General features: G+C 32.2%; 1 pseudogene; it reads left to right on the forward strand.

Moving 5' to 3' along the window:
- The first annotated feature begins 5,624 nt into the window (after positions 1-5,624).
- On the forward strand, positions 5,625-10,355 carry LOC129305706 (uncharacterized; annotated as a pseudogene).
- The last annotated feature ends 421 nt before the right edge of the window (positions 10,356-10,776 follow it).

The raw sequence follows: 10,776 nt of genomic DNA on the forward strand, positions 1-10,776 counted from the left end.
AAGTAACTATTAAACTCCTAATAAATATTGACATGTAAAGTGAAAGCAAGGTAATATATATATATATATATATATATATAAATATAAAGAATTGCATTATATAATTAAAAGGAATTTCTAACCAATTTTTTTTTGCCAAAAGAATTTCTAAAGTAATGGCTAATTATTTTTTTATGACTAAGAGAATGTGGGTCCAAATCCTTGGCTACCTTTGAAAAGAAAATTAATTTGTCTTCCTTATTGGTCTAGGGACTAGCAACAAGGTAGTTCAATCATTGGGGATGAAGTTTCAGTGGCCAATGATAGGGGGAATTTTTTTTTTTAAATAAGCAATAGTAGCGTCTTTTCATATTAAAATTTAATTACATTTCGGTCGGTCTCTGATCTTGCAAAGTGAATTCAAATTATTTGATCTTTTTTTAAATAAAATGCTCCAGAAATCTTTTTACCGTGATTTTGGGAGCCCACTCTCATGCTTTACAATTAATTAATAATTAATAATAATAATTAAACCTTTCTTTTCCCGGCGTTGAAAAATTTCTTGTGCTCTTGCTTAGTTTTATCATGAAATTTAGTTGTAGTGAGGGGGCAGGCCTGATTAAGTGGGATTAAAAGACTGATCATGATTATTAGAGTAGTTAATGATAGGTGGTGGATGGAAGCACGTGGTGCGTGGAGGGTGTGTATGGTAAGGCAAAGACTGAAGAGCCGGCCGCACGTGAGTGGCCACATGTCTGCACCTTCCAGCGGCAGATGCAGCTTCTCCCATCCTTTTCTTCCATCTACCCGCAAGCTGGCAAATCCGAAATTCCGAATTCGGATCTACCGTGCCAACCCGGATTTATTTCCATGCCCAGTTACGAGGACACCATGTCGTCATCTTCTGAATCCTTGGCGGTTCATAACAGTGTGCGTGTGCTTGAGAGATGGAGAGAGGGAGGCCAGTAATGGGAATTCATTGGTCAGTATTTATTTATTCTTTTACTTATTTGTAGGAACGGGGTGCTGGATTGCATTGGATCTCTTACTTGAAATCAGTGGCTTATCTTTAATTAATTTTATTGTAAATAATTTGTATAATTAAAATTAAAAAAATGATAATAAAATTTTTTTAAAATATATAAATAATAATTTAATTTCTCAAAATATCATAATTCTCCTAAAATTTTTAAGAACTTTTTTATCATTAATAAATTTATATAAATTACTAAATTACCCTTGTTGAAATAAACGATTCATAAGTTTTGTTTAAATATTCACAACTTTTTTTATATCCGCAATAATGCAATAGCAAATAAAAAATTTAACATACAAAGTTATAATTTGCTATTACATTATTGTGAATATAAGAAGAAAAATTATGAATATTTAAACAAAACTTCTAAATCATTTATTTTCAATAAGGGCAATTTGATAATTTATATAATTTATTAATAATAAAAAAATTCTTAGGGACTTCAAAAAAATTATGACATGTTAAAAAATTAAATTATCATTTATATATTTTAAAGATATTTTATTATTATTTTTCGTTGAAACTACTAGTTTCCTCCCTGATCATCATTTTTCTCTCCATTAATCATCTTCGTTGTCCTCATGGTTTCTAATTGTGAAAAAAGTTATCGTAGATGATCTTTATAATTAACATTTATTTAAAATAATTTTTTTCCAAAAAATTAAGGGCTAATAAGCATTTGCAAAATTTTTAACACCCCTATTATATGTACAAACATAAACACATTTATATAATTGATATTTATACTATTATATATTTAATTTCACAATAAAGAGAATAAAAAGTTTTGATTGTTCTCCCCATTGAAAAGCTCCTATGATTCTTAGTATAACATTAATTATTGAGCCCATTATCTACATATAAAAAAAAATAGTGAGATTCATAGTACAATTTCTTCCATAATTTCATATTACAATTTATGATATTATATTGACTTTGTAATGAAATTATGTATTTGATATGATATATTTGAGGAATTATTATGCGTGATTACTTTGCTAAACGTATTTAATTAGGATCAAAATTAATTGATACGTATGAGTTATACATGTCCAATTTGATCCACACCAGTTGACCTTCGAGATGTGTATTCATTTGTAATTGTGAAAATACGTGTACATCATGATGATTTATCAATAATTTTTATTTCTGTTCCCACAACATATATGATAAGTGAAAAATGTGTGTTAACATCTAAAAGATATGTATATATGAAGGCAATGATTCATGTAGTCTAGCAATAAGAAAATATCAACTTGCAAAGACATTTACAACAACAATATTTAAGAGATTAACACACAAGTTTAGAATATAATGGTCCAAGAAAACTCAAAGAACAAAAAGTGATATCATCATTACTAGGGAAATAAAAGTTAAGTTGTAATCTTTTTTCTTTAATCAAGATTTTGTCCTATTTTCATATTTAACAATCTGCTAACCCTAATTATAATTTCTTTGCTACCCATTACCAATCATAATCTCCAAAATTCATTTTTCTAGATAACTTAGTTATCTATTAGTCCTATTAACTTGTTTAGACTCCAAAGATATCAAAATCCCAATTTTCTCTTAATTTTAATTTCTTTCATAAAAATCCAATTCACTATCATAGATAAATTTTTCCATCCCAAATACATTCCTATAATTCAATAATATCATTTCACTTATTAGAGCCATTAAACAACAATAATTTATTCAAGTAATCCTTAATCTCAAAATTTCAGCATTTAAAATTCCCACCAAAATCACTAATATTCACCTTACACCATTAATCTCAAAACTAATTCATTTAATTATCAATAGGGAAAACACATCTGCTAGTCCTTATAGTTTACACTAATTTTTAATCAAGTCCCTGTAGTTTAAATAGTTGGAATTGGGCACTTATATTTTAAAACATGAATCCTGTTAGTCCCTACCCATTAACACGGTTAACTTCATCTGAGATGGTTCTGACTAGTTGGATGACTGTGCACACACACGTGGATAAGTAAATCCATGTTAATACCTTCTTCATTTAGTTTACAAAACTGAGTTTGGGTCTTCAACGTCGACTAGGTCAGGCCAGAGGGAGAGAAGTCAGAAATCGAACTACACGCAGAGGAGGCAAGCACGCCGTTGCCGTCAAGTCTGCTTAAAAGAGTTGAGCGATTTGGGTTGTCTTTTTAGTTCTATTCGATCTTCTCGCTCATTGTTGGTTCATGTTGGATCTAACTTTTTGAGAAGGTAATGGGATCATCGCACAATGGTGGTTAACCAGATCTATTGGGTGTTGTCACATATGGTCCTTGGTTTGTCGCGTCGCATGGTTGAGTTGCTCTACAACCAAGCACAAGCCAAGTCTGTGAGGCAATTTTATGTATACAAAAAGCTAACAAAAAGGTTCGGAAGATTACATGTGGTGCAGATGCTAAAGGGGAGAAAAGGACCTGTTGAAGTAAAGCCAAACAAATTAATGACCCCAAGATCCCTCATGTTGGATGCATGTGATTTTGAAGATTATTCTTTCTCCAATTATTTAAATGATCTCAATCGTCACAGGCAACTAATCATGGAGTGATAAGTCCAATTTTGCTTATTGTTTTTGTGCCTGTACTTTGCTTTCGTAGGAGTCCAAGTTGTATAATTTTTCTTTTTGGCCAATGCAATGTCGCAAAAGCCAGTAATCTCAATTCGCCATGCATATAAGCCAATAATCCCACTTGAATGCTCGAGTGGAGATATCTATGCTTGCTTATCGTCCGTCTAATTAATATGTTAGCTATTAACGGTATTAAAGAGGAAGGGATTACCATGCCAAATGTTCTAAAGTATAAGGGCCTGATTTCAACAATTGAAACTAGAGGATCTTGATTAAAAATTAGTGTAAACTATAAGGGTCAACATATGTGTTTTCCCCCCATTAATTACCCAAAATGAATAATTAAATTCAAAATATATTACTATCGAAATTATAAATCACAAAGTTCCACCTAAACCCTCACTACAATTTGTCCAACTAACTAATTGGGCAAAATCTAAATAATACAAACGTTTTTATTTCAAGATCAATTATCTCCATTAAGATCTAAAAAGTTAAATAAAATACCCAAAAATTCAAAATTTATCAAACTGTAGGTTTTCTACTATCAAGAAATAAAAAATAAAAATAATAGATAATAAAAAATATTTAAAACATTTACATAATTTTAAAAAGTTTTAAATCATATCCAAAATATTCCGAGATTAGCTCCATAAACCTCCCCCTGCATGCATGGGCTCTGCCGCGAAAGTCACTCATTGGAGAAGCGCTTGATTATTATGACATAGTGGGCGGGGTCTACGTGCCTCCCACTATGTCTATTATTTTTATTTTTATTTATTTATTTATGTAATATATATGTGTTTATAAATAGAAGATAGTTTAAATGTATTTTACCCACTAAAATAAGAAAATTGAAATTTTTTTTATTCGCCTTTTGTCTCATTCTAGTTTTTTCTCTTCTCCTCCCAACCTCCATTTTCATCACAAGCTAGGCACAAGTTTTAAGAATAATCTTCTTTCACCATATAAAAATAATTGAGAGATAGAGGGCAAATTAGTAAAAGACCTCAAAGCTAGGATGAGAACTAGTAGGACACTGAAGCCAATTCTAACTTAAAAGGATGGTTTCCCTTACAAATACATTCTTGTGAGATGGAAAGTGATTAATAGTTGTTTACCCATCAGTGCTACTTCAAGAAAGTATCATCTGAATACTGAATCACCCTGTCCTTTTGGGTGTGATAGTGAGGAATCACTGAAATATTTGTTTTTCTCTTGTAACTTTGTGAGGTGACTAATTACTGATGAAATTGATAAAAGAATACCTAGGGAATCCAAAGCGGCGATGTTGTGCTAAATGACATTATTAACCTTTACATTAATTTCTGCTCCGTTGTTTTCTCTTATCCAAATTCCTTTCTCTTTTAATTTTTTTACTTGTTTTTTTTTTAACTTTAGTATTCATTATTTAATGGAATTATTAATTATTTTGACCCCACATATAGAATTATTGTCAACTAACAATGTCAGTGGCTTTCGGACAAAATTACGAGTCAATGTCAAGTATCAGCTCGTCCCTACACCCAGACCACTCATTATACACCAGCTCTGGCACTTTCTCCCTTCCTAATTTAGGTCGCTCTGAAGTTTGGATAATAATTATCTTATATCCTGTAAAAAAAATTTAAAAAATCACTGTTCATCTTATTTTATCTTACCTTATATCTTATAAAATATCAAAACAATTCACTGTTCAAAGATTGATATCTTATAAAATATAAAAAAAATTCAATGTTACAAAGATTGATGGAATTAACAATAATTGTGGGAACCAGTAACATTTTTTCAAATAAAAACTTTGTTGTTTTTTTCCTCAACTTTTTGTTATAATATATACTTTTGTTAAATTTTTTTATTTTATTAAAAAATTAAATCATGTTTCACCGAGACTACTGACACTTAAAAATTATTTTTTTTATTGGTGCATGGTAATTGATCGGTATATGGATGAGCTGGCACTCTAAGAGTACCTAAAAATTTCTCTTAATTTCATTTAAATTTTAATTATTTTCAATCGCCCCACCCCAGTATCTATATAACAAAGTGACTTGTGGTTGAAATCTGAAAATCGAAATCCTCACTGCTTAGCCTTTTTGCGCTTCTCTTATTCCCTCTCAAGTCAAGTCTTACGCGGTATGCGCTTTCATATTCCATCACTCTGTTTTTCCTCTTCTTTGATGTATCTGCTTTCTTTATAATCTCCCCATCTCCTTTTTTATTTTCTTTTTCTCAAGTTTTGTCTGCAAGATTAACAACTGTTGAAAGGGAGCACATCAATGAAAGACATGAAAGAATTTAATATTTGACAAGGTTTTTAGACAGATTAAATCCTGCTTAGATATTGGAATTCTTTGCAGGAGTCCTTCATTGATATTCTTTCTTATTAAACTAAACTTGCTCTTGCATTTGAGTTTTCTGTAGTCAACAATGACCTTGTCCCTCAGTATGGTTAAAAATTTTCATGTTAATCATCATTGTTGTTTACTCCTCTCCCATAGTTTAATTTATATGACAAGAATATTTATTTTAATTCTATTTATATAATATTTTAATTATTCTTGTATTCGTTTTTACTCTTTTACTCTCAGGTTGAAACAATTATTAAATATTAGATAATTTTATTTTTAAAGCAGGTAAATTTAATGAGCAATATTGTCTACGGGTATTTTGTTGTAATTTGAATAGGAGAATCAGCAAATAATTGGTGTGAACTTGAACACACCACTTAGACTTTTCAGTACCCACACTTCCACCAAAGACTTTTGGATTTAGTGGTACTTGGTTGTGTCTTCGTGCATTAGATTCTGGGTTTGATCCTTGGCTCTTCAGGCAAAAAAAAAAAAAAAATTCCCACACCTTCTCGTTATGTCACTTCACCCACTTTTTCTTCGAGACACTCTTGCTTTTCTCACGCACACCTTACTCCACACAGTAAACACCCACTCACTTCATCTCTCTCACAGCAGCACACAACTCACAGACTCGCTCACTTAAATGACATTCACACGTATTTATACTACTTCAATGTTAATGGGAGTTTTTCTCCACAATCTTCTTGGTCATCCCATTTTCACCGCCATAGAATATTAAAATAATAATCCCTAGAATAATCATTTGCAACCTCTGCTTTCTTTTTTCTTTGGCCAAGTAAGTGGAGAAAATTTTGGTGCGTCTTGCTGAGATAGAGAAGCTTCTAGCAATAGAGAAATCTGGAGGGGGGAGAGAGAGAGTCGGTGGTCCATTTAACATATTTTAGGAGTCTTTTAGGTGTTTGTTGAAAATCAATGAAGACTTCTTGTATTGTGGGCTACAGCTCATGTATGGGACTTAACAGGGTTAGATCGAAGAGATAGAAGAGTGCTGGAATTACGTTTATTATATGATTCAAGTGTGGTGTGTTTATTCCTCTTTCAAGTAGAAATTTTTGGGTTCTCTGCATTTTCCTCATGCTAACATGGGTTTTCTCGTACAAGTGAGAAAAGTAACGAGTTTTTTCAATATTGTCGACAGAATCAACATGCAAGTTCTTTCAGAGCTTGGATATCAGCGACACTATTGCTCTTACTAGGCACGACAATACTATCTGATGCTTCAAGGAAGAGCATTGGAAATCAGATGATGAAGGAAGCTGCTTTTCTGTCCCCCAAATTTGAACTAACACCTGGCTCAGTTCTAAATAGATATTACTACGATATTCCCTTCCCAAAAGGCCATATTGCAATCAAGAGCTTCAATGGTGAAGTGGTTGATGAACAAGGCAATTCTGTACCTCTTCATGAGACTTATCTCCACCATTGGCTTGTGATCAGATACCATCAACAGAAAGGCAATACAAGCACACTCAAGGAAGGCCCACCAGTACCTAATGAAGCAGCCTTGGGTCATTTCATAATAAGGAATAGTGGGACATGTCAGAATGATTCTCTGATACAGTATTTCGCCATCGGGTCTGAAACACGAAGAACAGAAACATATATTCCAGATCCTTTTGGGGTAGAAATAGGAAATGTTGCTGAGATCCCAAAAGGGCATGAGGAAAAATGGATGCTTAATGTTCATGCGATTGATACAAGAGGTGTAGTAGATAAGTTAGGGTGTACGGAGTGTAGGTGTGATCTTTATAACATAACAAAGGATGGATTTGGGAGGCCTTTGGAATCAAATTATATAGGTGGTTTGAAGTGTTGTGATCATAAAGCTCAATGTAGGCTAAGGGAAGGTTTTAAAGGGCCAAAGAGAAGCTTGCATATTAGATATACACTTAAGTGGATTGATTGGAGCGATTTGATTGTTCCTCTTAACATCTACTCAATTGATGTGACTGATACTTTGCAAACATCATCAAGTGGATCTTCTAAAACAATGAGTACGACCCATAATTGCGTGGTAAGTAAGTGAATTATTATTATTATTTTTTTATGATAAGTAGTTGATTAGATTGAATCTGCGTTCAACTTTCATGCCAAGAAAATAGTACAATTCTCGTGAATTTTTTTTTCTCACTAAAAACACTTGATTATTGTTTTCAAAAAGTTCCATTATCGTAAAACTAAGAGTACTTTTAAAAACCAAATAGGTTAATAGTTTTATTAAAAGTAAAAATTGGTTCAAGAAGTAATTCTTCAATTGCTTCTTGCACCATCTCTTGCAAATGTAAGTGAGAACCTTAACTCTCAAGAGGTTTTCTTGAGTCTCATATTAAAAAACCTCATAAGTGGGTGTTTATAAGTTCAAAGGGCTCTCTCACTTGCTAGACTAGTTTGTTAGATGGTAGTACTATTTCCCTTGGGTTTGTGCTTTCGGAAAAGGCTTCCCATAGAGGATTGTGATTGGCCGCAACTGAGTGGAATGCCATGGAGTAGGAGCCGTTGAGATTATAGGTTTGAGGGCTCTCCTACTAAGTTAGTATTTTAAGATGGGCTCTCCCTTTGAATTTGTATTCATTATATTGATGCTTTTATTGAGAGGCTAATATTACAGAAAAGGGCTAACCATGAAAGGTTTTAATCTACAAAGGATGAGTAAACTGCCGTGAAGTGAAGCCATCGTGAATGTTAGCTCTTGACGGAATGGTATTGTCATCATGAGTCCCACATCAAGGAACTTTACAATTGGTGTAGAGTTTATAAGTTCAAAGGGCTCTTCCACCTAATAGGTTAGTTTGTTGGGTAGCTTATGGTCTCAGAAAGAGCTGCCCACAAAAGGTTTTGACCGACCATGGCCGAGTGAAGTGTCGTGAAGTGAGAACTATCAAAATTATAAGTTTAGGGGACACTCCTACTGGACTAGTATTTCAGAATAGATTTTTCCTTTGGGCTTATGCTTGTTACAAAGGTATATCAACAAAATGTTCCATTTTGTTGATTACCCAAAAATTTTATTTCTTTTTTGTAGTGTTTAAAACACAATAATTCTAGTGTCTTATATTTGTTAGGTGTAAGTAAGAAACAGATATTTCTTTTTGTTATAGTTTGAGTATCAAGTTGAGCCATGCAACAAGAAGCAAAAAGATAGGAAGTGCATGTGTTCATGTGAAGAGAACAAGGCTCCCAATGCCTAGAGGAGGTCATGTCATCTATGGTGTTGGCCATCAACATTCAGGTGGAATTGGTATAACTTTGTATGGAAAGGTAATTTTCTCTTTCAATTTTTAGCATAATCAACGATTAAGCACTAGACATAGACAATATGTTAATGATTGCATGGATAATACGAGCATTAGTTTCTATTAATCATGAAAAAAAAAGATATATAATTTTCTAGCTCCACATCATTACAATATTTCTTTTAGGGAGAATTACAATGAGGTCCCTAAATATTGAATTAATGCTAATTAGATTTTTGACAATTTTTTTAAAAAGATCAGTTGAAAATATCAATTGGAAAAAATTTCAAATTTAAGAGTTTTAATTGCTAATAAGACATTAAAGTTTTAAATGATGCAACTCTCACATGGTATCTAGAATTTATATTAATAATAAACTCAATCATTATTTGCAACTTATTTTTTTAAAAAAATTATATTAGGGACCCAATTACCATTTTAGTTTAATATTTTGAAATTTAACTGTCCTTCACTCTCTCTCTCTCTCTCACAATAGAAAGTTTAAATGAGTTCAACCGTAATGGCTTATAAGGATTAGGGTAGGGTTTACAATTTAAAGAGTGCTTACAATTTACTATAAAAATTTTTTCATCAGCATCAAATTAGTGGGAGAACTATTCATAAGGACATTATTTAGTATGTTTTCTGAAATTAGGTAATGAGGGTGTGATTTCAGGATGGAAGGGTGATATGTTCTTCAAAGCCAATCTATGGAAAAGGAAAGGAAGCAGGAAATGAAGAAGGGTATGTAGTAGGAATGAGCACTTGTTATCCCAAACCTGGTTCTGTCAGCATCATGGAAGGTGAAACTATCACTTTGGAGTCAAACTACAATAACACTCAAGACCATGCTGGAGTTATGGGCATTTTCATCCTATTCGTGGCAGAACACCTTCCTCATCAACATTCTACGTATCTATCTCCTCCTTAATATTCACTGTGTCAATCCAGGGTTGAATTGGAGGATCGCTTGCTATTGTGTACTTCCGTTTATTTTCTTGTGTTTTTCTTTTTCCTTCTTGTTTGCATCTTTTGGTTTTGTACTTTTCTCGTTTTCTGTCTTTTCTTTCTGTTTGTGAACCTGTGATATTAGTCTACTAATATCTTGGGCTTTGTGGGTTAAAATAAAAGTATCTTGGGCTTTGTTGTAATCACGCTAGTGTTAATATAATATTCTCTTTGATTTTAAAAACAAAAAGTCAAGGGCTCGTATTCTCTCCCAGGCGAGGATGGTCCTCTGCTTTTATTAATTACAGGGAAAAGGACATTAAAGTTTGAAAACTTTAAATTAATAAAAATTAGGTCCGGAGCAAAATTCTTAAAAGATGAGTTACAAATATCAATATTGTTTTTATAGGATATTTATTTATCATTTTATGAGTCTTTTTTTGTAATTTTCTTAATGGTAGGGTGTTTTGTATACTATTTTTAAATGTTAAAAGAAAAATTGCATTACATATAAGTTTAAAATAGCAGGCTTTGTTGAACAAATAGTTGAGGAACAAAAATATCTTTTAATTTTTTTTTTCATTTTATGAGCTTGCTTAGTTTTTATCTCTCTCTATTTTTTTT

This window comes from Prosopis cineraria, unplaced genomic scaffold, assembly GCF_029017545.1.
Source record: "Prosopis cineraria cultivar Desert tree isolate PC_DT_omini unplaced genomic scaffold, ASM2901754v1 PC3, whole genome shotgun sequence".
NCBI classification, from domain to species: domain Eukaryota; kingdom Viridiplantae; phylum Streptophyta; class Magnoliopsida; order Fabales; family Fabaceae; genus Prosopis; species Prosopis cineraria.